This window comes from Octopus bimaculoides, chromosome 4, assembly GCF_046866305.1.
Source record: "Octopus bimaculoides isolate indiv1 chromosome 4, ASM4686630v1, whole genome shotgun sequence".
In the NCBI taxonomy this organism is placed as follows: Eukaryota; Metazoa; Mollusca; class Cephalopoda; order Octopoda; family Octopodidae; genus Octopus; species Octopus bimaculoides.
Window position 1 is genome coordinate 141,912,951 of NC_142931.1, and position 17,824 is coordinate 141,930,774.

The window sequence follows — 17,824 nt, forward strand, 5'->3', positions numbered from 1 at the left end:
CACACACACACACACACACACACACACGTCTACCAAATCCACTCACAAGTATCTACTTCTATAGTAGAAGACACTTGCTCAAGGTGCCACACAGCGGGACTGAACCCGAAACCATGTAGTTAGGAAGCAAACTTCTTCCTACACACCCACGCCAGCACCTGCACATTAGATTCTCGTTAGATAAATATATTCATAATATACATTAGTATTAATGCACGCAGATTATCGTAGGTACACAAAGCATAGAATAATAAATGACTTCATTAAGTCCTAATATTGATACTACTATACACATTGTGGTTAATCCTTTATAAGCAGTGACAAGAGTAACACAAACATCCGTTGAAATGACAGCGAAAATACGATCAATCAGTTTAACCTACGATGTTCAACGAAGAGAAACTAGGGGGTATACCAGGTGCGAAAACGGATACATTGTCGATATTCTATATTTTTAATTTCGCGCATACGCATTGTTTGTTTTTGATTTTGTCGACAACACAGTATAGTAGGGTCAGTTGGGCACCGTTTGTGAGAAAAACAGCACCATGACGCAATTCACTCTGCCAGAAATTTGGAAACGACATTCTGTAATGCTTGGCATTCGCGCCGGAAGTTCCAATACGAACATTTCGGAGTGTTTGAGTGGCAATTTGAGGACAGTGCAGAGGATTCGGAAAGAGTTGGGTGAGTCTAATGGTGATTACAAAGGTACGGCAGCTCGAAAAATTCACTTTGATCGTTCTGATGAGAAAAGAAAAACTCCTGAAGTTTTGGAGAGATCCAGGCCATGATTAACAAAGATCCTTCTAAGTTTCTAAATTGTCGTCTAAATTTCTAAATTACGCAAAAATGAAAATAACTTTTGATCAGGTGTCAAAAGTCGTGGCCCCCTTCAAGCAGAAACCTTTCGACATGCCAAGTTCTATGTCTGACTGGTTGTACTGTAGTAGTACACGGTATGTGGATTTTCATGGTGAGCTCTGATTGGCTGTATGCAAATGAGTTCATTACTGGAGTCCAGAACTCTCAAAAGAAAAAAAAAATTCGCGGCCCGCAAGGTAAGGTGCCTGTTGCAGCGAATGTCGCTGGCCATTTGTCTGCGGTATCGCCTTTGCATTCGTGTCCACAAAGCGTGATTGAACAAACCATTTGTTCTGGAGTGTGCAACCCGTTACTCCCTCTCCACCATCTTCTGCTGCTTAATCTACTTCGCTTTCTTTTTCTTTATTGTCTTGGTAATGCAGCTAACAATTCCACCTTTTAATGAGTGTTTTCCTTTTCTTCCTGTAAAAAGGTTATTAATAGGCGCAGGAGTGGCTGTGTGGTAAGTAGCTTGCTTACCAACCACATGGTTCCAGGTTCATTCCCACTGCGTGGCACCTTGGGCAAGTGTCTTCTACTACTGCCTCGGGCCGACCAAAGCCTTGTGAGTGGATTTGGTAGACGGAAACTGAAAGAAGCCCGTCGTATATATGTATATATACATATATATATATATATATATGTGTGTGTGTGTGTGTGTGTGTGTGTGTGTGTGTGTGTGTGTATTTGTGTGTCTGTGTTTGTCCCCCCAGCATCGCTTGACAACCAATGCTGGTGTGTTTACGTCCCCGTAACCTAGCGGTTCGGCAAAAGTAACCGATAGAATAATCATTAGGCTGCCAAGGAATAAGTCCTGGGGTCGATTTGCTCGACTAAAGTCGATACTCCAGCATGGCCGCAGTCAAATGACTGAAACAAGTAAAAGAGTAAAAGAGTAATAGAAATGTGATTCGTATGTGGAAGAGAAAAGACTTAAAGAGTTACTTCCCATGTACTTATGCTGTTGTTGTTTATTCAGTATAAGTTGTCTCCCTTGTATCCGTAAATCCTTAATCCATTAATCGTTATCGTTAAACCGTTTCCCAAGAGTTGAGTTCATACTTCACGCATTATTGCTTTTATATTTTACTTGTTTCAGCCATTGGACTGCGGCCGCGCTGGAGCACCGCCTTGAAGGATTTTAGCTGACTAAATCAGACTCAATACTTATTTTAAAGTTCGGTAGTTATTCTATCGGTGTCTTTTATCGAACAGCTAGGCTGCGAAGTGTGTGGGGGAGGGGGAAAACACAGACACAAAGACACACTCTCACATACATATGCTCTTTTACTCTTTTACTTGTTTCAGCCATTGGACTGTGGCCATGCTGGAGCACCGCCTTTAGTCGAGCAAGTCGACCCCAGGACTTATTCTTTGTAAGCCTAGTACTTATTCTATCGGTCTCTTTTTGCCGAACCGCTAAGTTACGGGGACGTAAACACACCAGCATCGGTTGTCAAGCGATGTTGGGTGGGGGGGGGGACAAACACAGACACAAACATATACACACACATACATATATATATATACATATATACGACGGGCTTCTTTCAGTTTCCGTCTACCAAATCCACTCACAAGGCTTTGGTCGGCCCGAGGCTATAGTAGAAGACACTTGCTCAAGGTGCCACGCAGTGGGACTGAACCTGGAACCATGTGGTTGGTAAGCAAGCTACTTACCACACAGCCACTCCTGCGCCTATATATTGAATTATAAATGCCAAATAACCCCACACACTCGCCTCCCGAGTTTCGTTTTCCATACAGTATGTGCGATTCTTTGTTTACTCATCTACGGTACACCACGTATTTTCTTTTAATATATTTTAATTAATGTGTTACGCAATGCAATACCTCGCGATAGCTCAGTTGGTAGAGCAGAGGGCTGTAGTGTGTAATTTAGTGTCTCTGTAATCCTTTTTATTCTCGCCGCTATTGTTTCCTTCTCTCACACAATATTAAGCAGCAGCGGTAACTTTAACTTTGCATTTCTTATGACTAAACTATTTTAACGCTTCTGGAGTGGTGCCTCGCGATAGCTCAGTTGGTAGAGCGGAGGACTGTAGTGTGTAATTTAGTATAACTGTAATCCTTAGGTCGGTGGTTCGAATCCGTCTCGCGAGATGTTTTTTTTTTTTACTTTTTATAGTATTTAAATAAATTATTTAGTCAAAAGCTAAAGACTGTTCTACGTGGGAAACATTCTGTTTCAGATTTGAAAGTTTTCATTCCATTGTTCTTGTAGTTTCATGTCCCAGGTCAATGTTGATCGTGTCGTTCTAACCGTGACCACTCGATTTCTTGTTCGTGGATGCGGTGAGATTAAGGCTACAACATCCAATGAGCGTTTTCTATCTTTAAACTTGTGGTATGTGCTTTGATGGAATCTAAGTACTGTTTTTAGCAAGTCGAATAATCACTTACAGGGTCTCAGATTTTGTTCGTTCAGCTCAGGTGTTCTGAACGTTTATAATTATATTAGTTCCGAATTTTTTTGAACAAGGTCAGCAGTTTCGGGGAAGGGGCAAGTCGATTAAATCGCCTCCAGTGTTTAGCTGGTGCTTATACTATCGACCCGCGAAAAGATGTAAAGCAAAGTCAACCTAGATGGAATTCGAACTCTGAACGTGGAGGCGAACGAAATGTAGCTACGCATTTTGCCGGCGTGCTAGCGATTCTGCCAGCTCACCGTAATAATGATGATCTTTTCTACTTTAGGCACAAGGCCTGAAATCTGTGGGGAAGGGAATGGTCGAATACACCGACCCAGTACGCAACTGGTACTTTATTTATCGACCCCCGAAGGGATGAAAGGCAAAATCGACCTCGGCGGAATTTGAACTCAGAACGCTAAGCATTCCGTCCAGCGGATTAACGATTCTGCCAACTCGCTGCTTTCGCCAAAATAATCCTTTCTACTTAAAGCACAAGGCCGCAAATTTTGGGGAAGGGATTAAGTCGATTACATCGACCTCAGTGCGTAACTGGTACTTGTTTAATCGACTCCGTCATATCTCCCCCCTACCTCTCTCCCTCTCTCTCTCTATCTCTTTCTATCTCCTTCACTCATTCGCTCACAGATGTAACTTTAATATCACATTTCTTATGTCACAATTATTTTACATTACAAACTCCGTTGTCTCGCGATAGCTCAGTTGGTAGAGCGGAGGACTGTAGTATGATGATTCAGGTCTGACATCCTTAGGTCGGTGGTTCGAATCCGTCTCGCGAGATTTTTTTTTTTTTTTTTTTCTTTTTTGCAAGTATTTAAATTAAATTTAGAACAACTACATTGATTTAATGAAAGAATCGTTAGAACGTCGAAGGAAATGTCCCACGTTACTTAGTTACAAATCTTTACGTTCTTAGTTCAAACGGCCGCAAGTTAACTTTGCCTTTCATTTACTCCAATATTTTAATGATTCTGCCTGTCCACCTCGCTCATAAATCAGAAGAAATATAATATTTCTAAATTTCATTTAAATAGGTGCAGACATGACTGAGTAGCTTAAGGAGCTAGCTGGGTAAACTCGTGCTTTCGGGTTCGGAACCACTGCGCAGCACCTTGGGAAAGTGCGTTCTCTTGAAAGTGGAGAGAATGCATGGGCGTTATGTTCCAAAACCTCCCACAGAAATAATTAGAATCTAAAAAAATATAAATACCTATCGGCCGCAGAAATCCGCGATATACTGAGGAGTTCGCAATATAAATTTACATATATTAGCCAGAAAAATCCGCGATGTACTGAGTGTGCGATAGGTGAACCGCGATGTACTGAGGGCGCGATAGATGAACCGCGATGTACTAAGTGCATGATAGGTGAACCGCGATGTACTGAGGGCACGATAGGTGAACCGCGATGTACTGAGAGCGCGATAGGTGAACCGCGATGTACTGAGAGTGCGATAGGTGAACCGCTGTGTATTGAGGGCGTGATAGATGAACCGCTATATCCATAGGGCGCGATAGGTGAACCGCGATATAGTGAGGGCACGATAGGTGAACCACGATGTACTGAGGGTGCGATAGGTGAACCGCGATGTACTGAGGGTCAGATAGATGAACTGCGATGTACTGAGGGCGTGATAGGTGAACCGCGATATGGCAAGGGATTACTGTATATGGTGGTGGTGGTGGTCATCGTCATCATCATCATCATCATCATCATCATTTCGGCAGTCTAGCAAATGCATTATATGGACATATTTAACAATACTTTTGAGGCGTGGAATCACTAAAAAAAAAAGCATTCCAATCTAAGTTATTTTAAGGGTAATACCCCTAAGTGGTCCGTCGACCTAAAGAAACGGGCATTAAATCTACCTCACATCACAACAGTCTTCAATAGAGAAGAGACACATTTGAATCATTTAGTCCTAGGCTAAAGAGGCGAGAAGCGAACAGGTCATGGTGGGAACGCTTCTTCTTTGCCTTTATCAATAACAGCATCAACAACATACCGGAATGAAAATTTCAAACATGAAGCAAAACCACGAACGGTAGATTCGATCCGCTGACACCTAGATAATAAATGATCGTGCCTTGTGTAGTTACATGTCCAGAAGTTTTGGTGGTGTCAGGTTGTGTATCTAAATGTCAGTATTTGACGAGTGGTTAATTTTATCGACCCCGGGAGGATAAAAGGTAATGTTGACCGAGGGTTCATTTGAACTAAGGACGTAAACAGTCGTAAATAAATAGCGCAAGACTTTTCCTCCGATGCTCTAACGATTCTGCCAGTCCACTATAACAGGACGGGTAGTAATAGTAAAGCTGAAGTGACGGTCAAATAAATAGTTGGATGTGTTTAATGGCAAAAGATGACCTTCCGCAAATATAATAATATGTAGGAGTGGCTGTGTGGTAAGTAGCTTGCTTATCAACCACATGGTTCTGGGTTCAGTCCCACTGCATGACACCTTGGGCAAATGTCTTCTATTATGGCCTCGGGCCGACCAAAGCTTTGTGAGTGGATTTGGTAGACGGAAACTGAAAGAAGCCCGTCGTATATATATGTGTGTGTGTGTGTGTGTGTGTGTGTGTGTGTGTGTTTGTGTGTCTGTGTTTGTTCCCCCAACATCGCTTGATAACTGATGTTGGTGTGTTTACGTCCCCGTAACTTAGCGGTTCGGCAAAAGAAACCGATAGAATAAGTACTAGGCTTACCAAAAATAAGTCCTGGGGTCGATTTGCTCGACTAAAGGCGGTGCTCCAGCATGGCCGCAGTCAGATGACTGAAACAAGTAAAAGAGTAAAAGAGTATAGGAAAAAACAAAAAAAAATTGAAATCTCGCGAGACGGATTCGAACCATCGACCTAAGGATAACAGACGTGAACAATCGCACTACAGTCCTCCGCTCTACCAACTGAGCTATCGCGAGTTACAGGATCTGCGGTTGCGAAATAGATATGTCATAAGAAATGTGAAATTGAAGCTACAACTGTTTGTTAAAGAGAGAGTGGGGGGGGGGGGAGAATGTGAGTGGTGAAAGAGAAGGGAGAGGATGAGGAGGGTGCGTAGAGAGGGAGGACAAAGGGAATGAGAGTGGGAGAGAGCGGTAACGGGGAAGAGAAGTTGAAAGAAGGTGAGAGGGGGTAAAAACAGTGGGAGGAGTAGAAGGAGCAGAAGAAAGGGGAAAAGAAAAGATAACGCGATGAGAGGGGAGGAGGAGAATGTAAATGAAAGCAGGACGGAAGCGGAAAGAAAAGACGAGAGAAAGTGGGAGGGTTAGAAGGAGGAGAAGGTTAAAAGACGGCTGGAGAGAGAAAACGAGAGAGAAAGAGAGAGAGAAGCAGGAGGAGGAGAAGCAAAACACACAACGGGATGGAAAGAGAAAAAGCAGGAAAAAGACAGCAGGAGGGAGAGAAACGGACCAGGAGGTCCTCTATCCCTCTTCCTCCTGTTGTCTTTTTCTGCTCCCCCTCCTCCTCCTCCTCCTCCTTCCGCTCCTCATCTCTCCCATCAAGTTGGCTCCCCAGCATGGCCGCAGTAAAATGACTGAAACAAGTAACAGAAAAAAAAGTAATAATAATAAATAAATAAAAATGAATCTCGCGAGACGGATTCGAACCACCGACCTAAGGATTACAATTTGTATATAAATTCTTACTACAGTCCTCCGCTCTACCAACTGAGCTATCGCGAGAAACACGAAAACGGGGTCTCCGTTAGTTTGATCATAAGAAATGTGAAATAAATGCTACGACAGCTGTTCAATATTGTGTGCGACAAGGAAACAGCGAAGAAGAGAGGACAAGAAAGAGAAATTACGAGTTTTCAGGGACAAAGGGCCGGTTGTTTGGTTTCCTAACATTCCTCGGGAGAAAAAAGACTGGAGCAACGTAAAATGAAGTGTTTTCCTCAAAAACACAACGCACCGTCCAGTCCGGGAATCGAAATCACAATCTTACGATCAGGAGTGCAACACCCCTAAACACAACACCACGTGCCTTCACGTAACTATTACGTCGAAATCGATTATATTGATCCTGTTAGTCGACTTACTTTAATACTCAAGAATGATTACAGTTGAAGCCGACTCAGATACAATAAATAAATACTACCCAACGTTGTGTCTTTTCAGCCATTCACCACAATAAGGACGTCAATGTTAGAATGCGTAGCTGCTTTCGATAAGGCCGGTTAGCTCAGTTGGTTAGAGCGTCGTGCTAATAACGCGAATGTCGTGGGTTCGAGCCCCATACTGGCCATATATATTTTTATGCTTGCGATCTTTTATGTTTGCGCAGGCATGCTTGTATGGTTAAGAACGTCGCTTTGCAGCCCACTGCGTTCATGTTCAATCCCAAAGTACGTACCATGAATAAACGATCCAACCAATACCTCGTCAATGAATATGGTAGACAGAGTTGTGTTAAGGCGGCGAGCTGGCAGAATGGTCAGCACGCCGGGCGAAATGTTTAGCGGTATTTCGTTTGTCTTATGTCCTGAGTTCAAATTCCGCCGAGGTCGACTTTGCCTTTCATCTTTTCGGAAAGGATAAATTTCGACTCATGTAGAATTCGAACTCACGGTGTAAAGTGCAATAACTAAATACTACTCAACGCTCTGTCTTTTCAGCCATTTACTACAATAAGTACATCAATGTTAAAATGGTAGAGCGTTTAGGAGAGGGCCGGTTAGCTCAGTTGGTTAGAGCGTCGTGCTAATAACGCGAATGTCGTGGGTTCGAGCCCCATACTGGCCATATAACTTTTGTACCTGCGTTCTTTTTTCGCAGACATGGTTTTATGGTTGAAAACTTCACTTTGCAACCACCTGCTTTCACATTCGATCACAAAATTCGTACCATGAATAAGCGTCGTCTTCTATAGTCCAGATAGAACCAATGCCTTGGGAGGAGAAGAAGAAGAAAGTGGAATAAGGAAAGGTTTAGAGGGGAGGGGGAATGTGTTGGTGTGTAACACATGTAAGGAAAGAGAGACGGAATACTGTTGAAAGAAAGACCTGGAAATCTATTTATATTTATTTATCTGTCTGTCAGTCTCACATTTAATGTCCTCCCTCCCTCCCCCTCTCCCTCCATTTATTTATCTATCTAAATAAACACCTGCATACACATAGTTACCTAGCTAACTATGTGTATGCAGGTGTTTATTTCTCAGCCTGTTTATGCTCAAAGGCAAACTCTGTCTCTCTTCAAAGTTGAAGCCGACTTTCGTAGAATTTGAACTCACAGCGTAAAGACAAATAACAAAATACCACTCAACCACCTACCTTTTCAGCCATTCACCACAATAAGGTCGTCAATGTCAAAACGGTTGGCAGGTTATCGAAGGCCGGTTAGCTCAGTTGGTTAGAGCGTCGTGCTAATAACGCGAATGTCGAGGGTTCGAGCCCCATACTGGCCACATAGCTTTTTTGATATTTGTATTCTTTTGCGCAGGTATGGTTGCATGATTAAGAAATTCGCTTTGCAACCATCTGCTTTCACATTCAATCCCACAGTTCGTACCATGAATAACCGTCTTCCATACCTCATAGCAAATCTATACCTTCTCAGCGAATCTGGTAGACGAAAACTGTGTGCAATCCCGTTGTATGTCGTTGTGTATGCCGTCCCAGCAACACTTGGCAACTGGAGTTACTGTGTTTTCGTACCCGTAACTTCGATTTTCGGCAAGATGTCCGATGAAATAGTACCACACGAAAATATACTGACAGAGTTTGCTAGACTTAGGCACCCCACGGAAGTGTTCCAGCATGACCGCAGTCATACAACCGGAACAAGTGAAAGATAAAATAAAGAAATATTTTAATAAAAAAAAATAAAAACACAAATCTCGCGAGACGGATTCGAACCACCGACCTAAGGATGTCAGACGTTCAAATAACAAACTACAGTCCTCCGCTCTACCAACTGAGCTATCGCGAGACACAGTCAACTCATCTGCAAAATAGTTTAGTCCTAAGAAATATGAAATTAAAAATACGCCAACTGTTTGGTATTATGTGTGAGAAGGAAACAGTGAGGAGAAAGAGAAGGCAAGTTGAATGAGGGAAGATTTAGAGGGGAGGAGGGAATATGTTAGTAAGACATGTAAGAAACGGAGACGGAGTATAGAAGTGCTTAGGAAAAAATCCGGAAACCTTTCAATCTGTCTATCTATCTATCTGCTTGTCTCTTTGTGTGTCATTCAATCTCTGTCTTTCTATTTCCCTCCCCCTCTCTCCCTCTCTCTATCTCTCTGTCTCTCTCTCTCTCTCTCTCTCTCTCTCTCTCCCCCCCCCCCCTCTCTCTTTCTCTCTCTTATTCTATATCAGTCTCTTTATGCTTACAGGCAACTCTGCCTCTCTCCAAAGCTGAAGCCGACTTTCGTAGACTTTGAACTCTCAGTGTAAAGAGAAACAAGAAAATGCTACCCAATGACTTATCTTTTCTGCCATTCATCACAATAAGGACATCAATGTTCAAAATGTGAATTCTTCCCATGAAGGCCGGTTAGCTCAGTTGGTTAGAGCGTCGTGCTAATAACGCGAATGCCGTGGGTTCGAGCCCCATAATGGCCATTTAACTTTTGTACCTGCGTTCTTTTTGCGCAGGCATGGGTTTATGGTTGAAAACTTCGCTTTGCAACCACCTGCTTTCACATTCGATCACAAAATTCGTACCATGAATAAGCGTCGTCTTCTATCGAACCAATAGATAGAACCAATGCCTTGTCAGTGAATCTGGTAAACGGAAACTATGTGGAGGCTCGCTGTGTATATATGGGTGTATACCTGTCGATGTGTATGCCGCGCCACCAACGCTTCACAGCGAGAGTTGGTCTCTTTACGTCCCCGTATCTTGGCATTTTGGCAAAAAGACCGATAAAATACTACCACACAAGGATATATAGAGCGGGTTTGCTCGTCTTGACCACCTCAAGAAGGTGCTCCAGCAAGGCCACAGACCAACGACCAAAACAAGTAAAAGATAAAAATTGTTTTAAATATCAAAATCAGTCATCACTATCGCCTCAACAGTTCTGCTCAATGCACAAGGCATCAACCCTTCCACCAATGCCCATAAATGGAAGATACAGTTTATTGAGGATCGGGTTAATGAACATTTCCTGCCATTCACCACAAGAAGGACTTCATCTCAAATCGATCACTATTACGACGAAGCAACGGTTTATCTTTTCCTGCCATTCACCACAATAAGAACATCAATGTCAAAACGATCACTAATAGACGAAGGCCGGTTAGCTCTGTTGGTTAGAGAGTCGTGCTAATAACGCGAAAGTCGTGGGTTCGAGCCCCATACTAGCCATATACTTTACATTTTTTTAAGTTTGCAATCTTCCATGTTTGCGCAAGCGGACTCCTATGGGGATCTTTCTGAATTGACGGGCACCACACGGGCACCACACGGGCACCACACAGGCACCACTTATTTTCTTAACACTACATAAAACATAAAGACATAAATGAAAAGTTGTGCCCTTCAGTTCAGAAAGATCCTTATATGGCTCAAAACTTCACTTTGCAACACAGCTTTCACGTTCAATCCCAAAGTTCGTACAATGAATAAGCGACTCCGATCGAACCAATGCCTTGTCAGTGAATCTGGTAGACGGAAGCCATGTTAAGGCGGCGATCTGGCAGAATCGTTAGCACGCCGGGCGAAAGGCTTAGTGGTATTACGTCTGTCTTTACGTTCTGAGTTCGAATTCCGCCGAGGTCGACTTTGCCTTTCATACTTTCAAAGTCGATAAATTAAGTACCACTTAAGTACTCATCGACTGGATCCTCACCCGAAATTGTGGGCCTTGTGCCTAAAGTAGAAAAGACAGAAGCTATGCGAAAGCTCGTTGTGTATATATGCGTCGTTGCGTCTGCCGTCTCACCAACACTTCACAACAGGTGTTGGTCTGTTTACGTCTCCGTAACGTGGCGTATCGGCAAAATGACCGATAAAATAGTACTACACAAAAATATATCGCGTCGGTTCGCTCGACTTAACCAACACAAGAAATTGTTCCAGCATGGCCGCAGTCCAACGACCGAAACAAATAAAGGATAAAACAAGGAAATATTTTAATTTAAAAAAAAAAGGGTAAAAAACACGAATCTCGCGAGACGGATTCGAACCATCGACCTAAGGATGTCAGACGTTTCAATAACAAACTACAGTCCTCCGCTCTACCAACTGAGCTATCGCGAGACACGGATACACTGATTCTCAAATAGATTAGTCGTAAGAAATGTGAAGTTAAAACTACGCCAACTGTTTGGTATTATGTGAGAGGAGGAGAAGAAGCAGGACGCGGAGGAGGAGCAAGAGGAGGAGCAGGAGGAGGAACAGGAGAAACAGGAGGAGCATGAGGAGGAGGCAAGTGGTATAAGGGAAGATTCAGAGAGGAGGGGTGAGGGAATATGTTAGTATGTAAGATATGTAAGGAAACGGGGACGGAATATAGCAGTGTTTAGGAAAAACCCAGAGACCTTTGTGTCTCTCTATCTATCTATCTATTTGTCTGTCTCTCTATCAGTCTATCTCTGTCTGTTTATTCTATTTATCTCTCCCCCCCCCCCACTCTCTCTCTCTGTTTCTGCATACAGATATCTCTCTGTCTATTTGTCCCTGAATGTACAGGTGTCTCTCCGACACTCTACGTACGTAGGTATCTCTCTATCTGTCTATACACAGGTATCCGTTTGTTGACCTGTCTTTGTACAGTTGTCTATATGGATGTCTATCTAGCACTTTGTCTCTCTTTATATATATACGTAGGTGTCTATCTCACAACTTCTTCATGCATATAACCACAAAGCATTTCTATGTAAACTGCATTTACCAAGTAGAGGTGCGAAACCGTATTAGCCCCTTGATTCCCTTCACTGACTTACTTTAAACAACTCCACAATGATTAAAGTTGAAACCGACTTTCGTAGAATTTGAACTCACAGCGTAAAGAGAAATAACAAAATACCACTCAACCACCTACCTTTTCAGCCATTCACCACAATAAGGTCGTCAATGTCAAAACGGTTGGTAGGTTATCGAAGGCCGGTTAGCTCAGTTGGTTAGAGCGTCGTGCTAATAACGCGAATGTCGTGGGTTCGAGCCCCATACTGGCCACATAGCTTTTTTGATATTTGTATTCTTTTGCGCAGGTATGGTTGCATGATTAAGAAATTCGCTTTGCAACCATCTGCTTTCACATTCAATCCCACAGTCCGTACCATGAATAACCGTCTTCCATACCTCATAGCAAATCTATACCTTCTCAGCGAATCTGGTAGACGAAAACTGTGTGCAATCCCGTTGTATGTCGTTGTGTATGCCGTCCCAGCAACACTTGGCAACTGGAGTTACTGTGTTTTCGTACCCGTAACTTCGATTTTCGGCAAGATGTCCGATGAAATAGTACCACACGAAAATATACTGACAGAGTTTGCTAGACTTAGGCACCCCACGGAAGTGTTCCAGCATGACAGCAGTCATACAACCGGAACAAGTGAAAGATAAAATAAAGAAATATTTTAATAAAAAAAAATAAAAACACAAATCTCGCGAGACGGATTCGAACCACCGACCTAAGGATGTCAGACGTTCAAATAACAAACTACAGTCCTCCGCTCTACCAACTGAGCTATCGCGAGACACAGTCAAATCATCTGCAAAATAGTTTAGTCCTAAGAAATATGAAATTAAAAATACGCCAACTGTTTGGTATTATGTGTGAGAAGGAAACAGTGAGGAGGAAGAGAAGGCAAGTTGAATGAGGGAAGATTTAGAGGGGAGGAGGGAATATGTTAGTAAGACATGTAAGAAACGGAGACGGAGTATAGAAGTGCTTAGGAAAAAATCCGGAAACCTTTCAATCTGTCTATCTATCTATCTGCTTTTCTCTTTGTGTGTCATTCAATCTCTGTCTTTCTATTTCCCTCCCCCCTCTCTCACTCTCTCTCTCTCTCTGTCTCTGTCTCTCTCTATCTCTCTCTCTCTCTCTCTCTCTCTCTCTCTCTCTCCCCCTCTCTCTTTCTCTCTCTTATTCTATATCAGTCTCTTTATGCTTACAGGCAACTCTGCCTCTCTCCAAAGCTGAAGCCGACTTCCGTAGACTTTGAACTCTCAGTGTAAAGAGAAACAAGAAAATGCTACCCAATGACTTATATTTTCTGCCATTCATCACAATAAGGACATCAATGTTCAAAATGTGAAACCTTCCCATGAAGGCCGGTTAGCTCAGTTGGTTAGAGCGTCGTGCTAATAACGCGAATGTCGTGGGTTCGAGCCCCATACTGGCCATTTAACTTTTGTACCTGCGTTCTTTTTGCGCAGGCATGGGTTTATGGTTGAAAACTTCGCTTTGCAACCACCTGCTTTCACATTCGATCACAAAATTCGTACCATGAATAAGCGTCGTCTTCTATCGAACCAATAGATAGAACCAATGCCTTGTCAGTGAATCTGGTAAACGGAAACTATGTGGAGGCTCGCTGTGTATATATGGGTGTATACCTGTCGATGTGTATGCCGCGCCACCAACGCTTCACAGCGAGAGTTGGTCTCTTTACGTCCCTGTATCTTGGCATTTTGGCAAAAAGACCGATAAAATACTACCACACAAGGATATATAGAGCGGGTTTGCTCGTCTTGACCACCTCAAGAAGGTGCTCCAGCAAAGCCACAGACCAACGACCAAAACAAGTAAAAGATAAAAAATTTTTTAAATATCAAAATCAGTCATCACTATCGCCTCAACAGTTCTGCTCAATGCACAAGGCATCAACCCTTCCACCAATGCCCATAAATGGAAGATACAGTTTATTGAGGATCGGGTTAATGAACATTTCCTGCCATTCACCACAAGAAGGACTTCATCTCAAATCGATCACTATTACGACGAAGCAACGGTTTATCTTTTCCTGCCATTCACCACAATAAGAACATCAATGTCAAAACGATCACTAATAGACGAAGGCCGGTTAGCTCAGTTGGTTAGAGCGTCGTGCTAATAACGCGAATGTCGTGGGTTCGAGCCCCATACTGGCCATATACTTTACATTTTTTTAAGTTTGCAATCTTCCATGTTTGCGCAGGCGGACTCCCATGGGGATCTTTCTGAATTGACGGGCACCACACGGGCACCACACGGGCACCACTTGTTTTCTTAACACTACATAAAACATAAAGACATAAATGAAAAGTTGTGCCCTTCAGTTCAGAAAGATCCTTATATGGCTCAAAACTTCACTTTGCAACACACAGCTTTCACGTTCAATCCCAAAGTTCGTACAATGAATAAGCGACTCCGATCGAACCAATGCCTTGTCAGTGAATCTGGTAGACGGAAGCCATGTTAAGGCGGCGATCTGGCAGAATCGTTAGCACGCCGGGCGAAAGGCTTAGTGGTATTACGTCTGTCTTTACGTTCTGAGTTCGAATTCCGCCGAGGTCGACTTTGCCTTTCATACTTTCAAAGTCGATAAATTAAGTACCACTTAAGTACTCATCGACTGGATCCTCACCCGAAATTGTGGGCCTTGTGCCTAAAGTAGAAAAGACAGAAGCTATGCGAAAGCTCGTTGTGTATATATGCGTCGTTGCGTCTGCCGTCTCACCAACACTTCACAACAGGTGTTGGTCTGTTTACGTCTCCGTAACGTGGCGTATCGGCAAAATGACCGATAAAATAGTACTACACAAAAATATATCGCGTCGGTTCGCTCGACTTAACCAACACAAGAAATTGTTCCAGCATGGCCGCAGTCCAACGACCGAAACAAATAAAGGATAAAACAAGGAAATATTTTAATTTTAAAAAAAAAGGGTAAAAAACACGAATCTCGTGAGACGGATTCGAACCATCGACCTAAGGATGTCAGACGTTTCAATAACAAACTACAGTCCTCCGCTCTACCAACTGAGCTATCGCGAGACACGGATACACTGATTCTCAAATAGATTAGTCGTAAGAAATGTGAAGTTAAAACTACGCCAACTGTTTGGTATTATGTGAGAGGAGGAGAAGAAGCAGGGGGTGGAGAAGAAGCAGGACGTGGAGGAGGAGCAAGAGGAGGAGCAGGAGGAGGAACAGGAGAAACAGGAGGAGCATGAGGAGGAGGCAAGTGGTATAAGGGAAAATTCAGAGAGGAGGGGTGAGGGAATATGTTAGTATGTAAGATATGTAAGGAAACGGGGACGGAATATAGCAGTGTTTAGGAAAAACCCAGAGACCTTTGTGTCTCTCTATCTATCTATGTATTTGTCTGTCTCTCTATTAGTCTATCTCTGTATGTTTATTCTGTTTATCTCTCCCCACCCCCACTCTCTCTCTCTTTCTGCATACAGATATCTCTCTGTCTATTGGTCCCTGAATGTATAGGTGTCTATCCGACACTCTACGTACGTAGGTATCTCTCTATCTGTCTATACGCAGGTATCCGTTTGTTGACCTGTCTTTGTACAGTTGTCTATATGGATGTCTATCTAGCACTTTGTCTCTCTTTATATATATACGTAGGTGTCTATCTCACAACTTCTCCATGCATATAACCACAAAGCATTTCTATGTAAACTGCATTTACCAAGTAGAGGTGCGAAACCGTATTAGCCCCTTGATTCCCTTCACTGACTTACTTTAAACAACTCCACAATGATTAAAGTTGAAACCGACTTTCGTAGAATTTGAACTCACAGCGTAAAGAGAAATAACAAAATACCACTCAACGACCTACCTTTTCAGCCATTCACCACAATAAGGTCGTCAATGTCAAAACGGTTGGCAGGTTATCGAAGGCCGGTTAGCTCAGTTGGTTAGAGCGTCGTGCTAATAACGCGAATGTCGTGGGTTTGAGCCCCATACTGGCCACATAGCTTTTTTGATATTTGTATTCTTTTGCGCAGGTATGGTTGCATGATTAAGAAATTCGCTTTGCAACCATCTGCTTTCACATTCAATCCCACAGTTCGTACCATGAATAACCGTCTTCCATACCTCATAGCAAATCTATACCTTCTCAGCGAATCTGGTAGACGAAAACTGTGTGCAATCCCGTTGTATGTCGTTGTGTATGCCGTCCCAGCAACACTTGGCAACTGGAGTTACTGTGTTTTCGTACCCGTAACTTCGATTTTCGGCAAGATGTCCGATGAAATAGTACCACACGAAAATATACTGACAGAGTTTGCTAGACTTAGGCACCCCACGGAAGTGTTCCAGCATGACCGCAGTCATACAACCGGAACAAGTGAAAGATAAAATAAAGAAATATTTTAATAAAAAAAAATAAAAACACAAATCTCGCGAGACGGATTCGAACCACCGACCTAAGGATGTCAGACGTTCAAATAACAAACTACAGTCCTCCGCTCTACCAACTGAGCTATCGCGAGACACAGTCAAATCATCTGCAAAATAGTTTAGTCCTAAGAAATATGAAATTAAAAATACGCCAACTGTTTGGTATTATGTGTGAGAAGGAAACAGTGAGGAGGAAGAGAAGACAAGTTGAATGAGGGAAGATTTAGAGGGGAGGAGGGAATATGTTAGTAAGACATGTAAGAAACGGAGACGGAGTATAGAAGTGCTTAGGAAAAAATCCGGAAACCTTTCAATCTGTCTATCTATCTATCTGCTTGTCTCTTTGTGTGTCATTCAATCTCTGTCTTTCTATTTCCCTCCCCCCTCTCTCACTCTCTCTCTCTCTCTGTCTCTGTCTCTCTCTATCTCTCTCTCTCTCTCTCTCTCTCTCTCTCTCTCCCCCTCTCTCTTTCTCTCTCTTATTCTATATCAGTCTCTTTATGCTTACAGGCAACTCTGCCTCTCTCCAAAGCTGAAGCCGACTTCCGTAGACTTTGAACTCTCAGTGTAAAGAGAAACAAGAAAATGCTACCCAATGACTTATATTTTCTGCCATTCATCACAATAAGGACATCAATGTTCAAAATGTGAAACCTTCCCATGAAGGCCGGTTAGCTCAGTTGGTTAGAGCGTCGTGCTAATAACGCGAATGTCGTGGGTTCGAGCCCCATACTGGCCATTTAACTTTTGTACCTGCGTTCTTTTTGCGCAGGCATGGGTTTATGGTTGAAAACTTCGCTTTGCAACCACCTGCTTTCACATTCGATCACAAAATTCGTACCATGAATAAGCGTCGTCTTCTATCGAACCAATAGATAGAACCAATGCCTTGTCAGTGAATCTGGTAAACGGAAACTATGTGGAGGCTCGCTGTGTATATATGGGTGTATACCTGTCGATGTGTATGCCGCGCCACCAACGCTTCACAGCGAGAGTTGGTCTCTTTACGTCCCTGTATCTTGGCATTTTGGCAAAAAGACCGATAAAATACTACCACACAAGGATATATAGAGCGGGTTTGCTCGTCTTGACCACCTCAAGAAGGTGCTCCAGCAAAGCCACAGACCAACGACCAAAACAAGTAAAAGATAAAAAATTTTTTAAATATCAAAATCAGTCATCACTATCGCCTCAACA

The 17,824-nt window shown here is 42.9% G+C and overlaps 16 non-coding genes across 16 annotated transcripts; 9 read left to right on the forward strand and 7 right to left on the reverse strand.

Moving 5' to 3' along the window:
• The first annotated feature begins 2,893 nt into the window (after positions 1-2,893).
• Trnay-gua (transfer RNA tyrosine (anticodon GUA)) lies at positions 2,894-2,988 on the forward strand. The gene is made up of 2 exons: positions 2,894-2,930; positions 2,953-2,988. It is a non-coding gene; the product is annotated as a tRNA-Tyr (tRNA).
• A 1,016-nt stretch (positions 2,989-4,004) lies between these two features.
• On the forward strand, positions 4,005-4,097 carry Trnay-gua (transfer RNA tyrosine (anticodon GUA)). The gene is made up of 2 exons: positions 4,005-4,041; positions 4,062-4,097. It is a non-coding gene; the product is annotated as a tRNA-Tyr (tRNA).
• A 2,056-nt stretch (positions 4,098-6,153) lies between these two features.
• On the reverse strand, positions 6,154-6,246 carry Trnay-gua (transfer RNA tyrosine (anticodon GUA)). The gene is made up of 2 exons: positions 6,210-6,246; positions 6,154-6,189 (listed from the first exon to the last, which is right to left on the reverse strand). It is a non-coding gene; the product is annotated as a tRNA-Tyr (tRNA).
• Positions 6,247-6,915: 669 nt separating this feature from the next.
• Positions 6,916-7,011, reverse strand: Trnay-gua (transfer RNA tyrosine (anticodon GUA)). The gene is made up of 2 exons: positions 6,975-7,011; positions 6,916-6,951 (listed from the first exon to the last, which is right to left on the reverse strand). It is a non-coding gene; the product is annotated as a tRNA-Tyr (tRNA).
• Positions 7,012-7,502: 491 nt separating this feature from the next.
• Positions 7,503-7,576, forward strand: Trnai-aau (transfer RNA isoleucine (anticodon AAU)). Its single transcript has one exon. It is a non-coding gene; the product is annotated as a tRNA-Ile (tRNA).
• A 423-nt stretch (positions 7,577-7,999) lies between these two features.
• Trnai-aau (transfer RNA isoleucine (anticodon AAU)) lies at positions 8,000-8,073 on the forward strand. The gene has a single exon. It is a non-coding gene; the product is annotated as a tRNA-Ile (tRNA).
• A 1,094-nt stretch (positions 8,074-9,167) lies between these two features.
• On the reverse strand, positions 9,168-9,261 carry Trnay-gua (transfer RNA tyrosine (anticodon GUA)). The gene is made up of 2 exons: positions 9,225-9,261; positions 9,168-9,203 (listed from the first exon to the last, which is right to left on the reverse strand). It is a non-coding gene; the product is annotated as a tRNA-Tyr (tRNA).
• A 2,183-nt stretch (positions 9,262-11,444) lies between these two features.
• Positions 11,445-11,538, reverse strand: Trnay-gua (transfer RNA tyrosine (anticodon GUA)). Its single transcript has 2 exons — positions 11,502-11,538; positions 11,445-11,480 (listed from the first exon to the last, which is right to left on the reverse strand). It is a non-coding gene; the product is annotated as a tRNA-Tyr (tRNA).
• Positions 11,539-12,382: 844 nt separating this feature from the next.
• Trnai-aau (transfer RNA isoleucine (anticodon AAU)) lies at positions 12,383-12,456 on the forward strand. Its single transcript has one exon. It is a non-coding gene; the product is annotated as a tRNA-Ile (tRNA).
• A 430-nt stretch (positions 12,457-12,886) lies between these two features.
• On the reverse strand, positions 12,887-12,980 carry Trnay-gua (transfer RNA tyrosine (anticodon GUA)). The gene is made up of 2 exons: positions 12,944-12,980; positions 12,887-12,922 (listed from the first exon to the last, which is right to left on the reverse strand). It is a non-coding gene; the product is annotated as a tRNA-Tyr (tRNA).
• Positions 12,981-13,555: 575 nt separating this feature from the next.
• Trnai-aau (transfer RNA isoleucine (anticodon AAU)) lies at positions 13,556-13,629 on the forward strand. The gene has a single exon. It is a non-coding gene; the product is annotated as a tRNA-Ile (tRNA).
• A 674-nt stretch (positions 13,630-14,303) lies between these two features.
• On the forward strand, positions 14,304-14,377 carry Trnai-aau (transfer RNA isoleucine (anticodon AAU)). The gene has a single exon. It is a non-coding gene; the product is annotated as a tRNA-Ile (tRNA).
• A 791-nt stretch (positions 14,378-15,168) lies between these two features.
• Trnay-gua (transfer RNA tyrosine (anticodon GUA)) lies at positions 15,169-15,262 on the reverse strand. The gene is made up of 2 exons: positions 15,226-15,262; positions 15,169-15,204 (listed from the first exon to the last, which is right to left on the reverse strand). It is a non-coding gene; the product is annotated as a tRNA-Tyr (tRNA).
• An 859-nt stretch (positions 15,263-16,121) lies between these two features.
• On the forward strand, positions 16,122-16,195 carry Trnai-aau (transfer RNA isoleucine (anticodon AAU)). The gene has a single exon. It is a non-coding gene; the product is annotated as a tRNA-Ile (tRNA).
• A 430-nt stretch (positions 16,196-16,625) lies between these two features.
• On the reverse strand, positions 16,626-16,719 carry Trnay-gua (transfer RNA tyrosine (anticodon GUA)). Its single transcript has 2 exons — positions 16,683-16,719; positions 16,626-16,661 (listed from the first exon to the last, which is right to left on the reverse strand). It is a non-coding gene; the product is annotated as a tRNA-Tyr (tRNA).
• A 573-nt stretch (positions 16,720-17,292) lies between these two features.
• Trnai-aau (transfer RNA isoleucine (anticodon AAU)) lies at positions 17,293-17,366 on the forward strand. Its single transcript has one exon. It is a non-coding gene; the product is annotated as a tRNA-Ile (tRNA).
• The last annotated feature ends 458 nt before the right edge of the window (positions 17,367-17,824 follow it).